The sequence below is a fragment of the Schistocerca americana genome, chromosome 1, assembly GCF_021461395.2.
Source record: "Schistocerca americana isolate TAMUIC-IGC-003095 chromosome 1, iqSchAmer2.1, whole genome shotgun sequence".
NCBI classification, from domain to species: Eukaryota; Metazoa; Arthropoda; class Insecta; order Orthoptera; family Acrididae; genus Schistocerca; species Schistocerca americana.
In genome coordinates this window covers 1138194016-1138195896 of record NC_060119.1, presented here as the reverse complement: position 1 = coordinate 1138195896, position 1881 = coordinate 1138194016, and the positions used below count along the sequence as shown (strand labels likewise).

The following is a 1881-nucleotide window of genomic DNA, read 5'->3' as shown; positions in this document are numbered from 1 at the left end:
GTGAAAACTGATGGTGGCTCCACAATGGTGTCGGCTGTGTTCACGTGGAATGGGCAGAGACCTCTGGTCCAACTGAACCGATCATTGACTGGAACAGGTTATGTTCCACTACTTCGAGACTTCATGTCCATAAACAACTATGGAATTTTTGTGGATGACAATGCGCCTGTCACCAGACCACAATCGTTCGCGATTGGTTTGCATAACATTCTTGACAATTCGAGCGAATGATTTGCTCACTCAGACCACCCGACATGAATCCCATCGAATTCGTACACAAAATCTTGCACCGCCGACACTTTCGCAATTATGGACGCCTTTAGTGGCAGCATGGATCAGTATTTCCGCAGGGTCTTCCAACAACTTGTTGCGTCCACACTATGCGGAGGTGCTGCACAACTCCTGGCGATAGGAGGTCCGACGCGATATTAGGTTGCATACCATGACTTTTCTCACTTGATTGTGAAGCAGATACGCACCATTAGGATTGATTGGATGTGAGGCTAGGTCACTGAGAAAGTCAAGACTTTCGTTAGTGAGAAAAGTCTAAGGCTGTCACTGGAATACGCTCAAATTTTCATACTCCGTCAGTCCAAAAAGTTTCGAGAATCAGTGAAAACAATGGACATTGAGATTGTGGTTTTAACGCTTTAGATTTTTTGCATAGACTTCCCCCACTTGCGGAGAAAGCACGAAATTCATAGGACCATGTGAAACTGACACAAAAGTCCTTATTTTCAGTGTTGTTTAGCTCATGGGCGCAATGGCCTTGACGCAGTGGCTACACCGGTTCCCGTCAGATCACCGAAGTTAAGCGCTGTCGGGCGTGGCTGGCACTTGGATGGGTGACCTTCCGGGCCGCCATGCGCTGTTGCCATTTTTCGGGGTGCACTCAGCCTCGTGATGCCAATTGAGGAGCTACTCGACCGAACAGTAGCGGCTCCGGTCACAGAAAACCATCATAACGACCAGGAGAGCGGTGTGCTGACCACAGGCCCCTCCTATCCGCATCCTCAGCTGAGAATGACACGGCGGTCGGATGGTCCCCATGGGCCACTTGTGGCCTGAACACGGAGTGCTTTTAGCTCATGCGTTACATTTGCTTCATCGTCTGTTATGTAGCCAAAGCAGTGATCCTTCATGTGAATTTCTTCACTTTTTTGTTTTGTAATATGTTCGTACTGATAGCATCAAGTCCCGTCACCCATGATGATCCTTTGAGGAAAAGAACAGTCTGCTTTTTGCATTTGAATCAAATTGCATTGGAGCCCAAGGGTCGTTTTTGTTCGGGAGTCTAGGTATGCGGGAGAGACTTTGCACTCATTTACTCCTTCTTCACAACACTCTGCAGAACTGGAGACATGATTTGAAGATGTTGGTCCATTGGGACTTGTGACACAAAAACAATGACACACTACTGCTACACGTCCACTAAACACTGCCTGCAAACAAATGACGTCGTACGCACATCTGTTGTTTATAGTTGTTAGTTCAAGTTGCCACCGTCGCTTGTACGCCAGAAATGAAATCAGTCTAGGATGCTTTGGTCGGATGGTCAGTGCACGGTGATTTTGCTATATGGGAAAAACAGGAGGAAACGATTCCTGAGTGGATAAGTAACAAAAATAATCACTCAGATCTATGACCGGGAATGCCTTCCAAGAAAGGTAAACCCACTTGAATGTGGAATTAATACCGTGACAATGTGGGTTTGAATGGCTGAAAGCGCATGTGAGAACGCATCAGCAAACTGGGAACGTTCTGTTCGTATTAGTGTTTCAGCTGCATCTCCAAGAGGGCAGTGAGATGAAGCATCATCGTGTATCAGCCACGTCATCGTACCACCAACCTCATGTCTTCCAGTAGGTGAGGTAGGCTCAC

General features: G+C 47.1%; 1 pseudogene; it reads left to right on the top strand.

Annotated features, from left to right (window-relative positions):
* The first annotated feature begins 759 nt into the window (after positions 1 to 759).
* LOC124555785 lies at positions 760 to 877 on the top strand (annotated as a pseudogene).
* Positions 878 to 1881: the final 1004 nt, after the last annotated feature.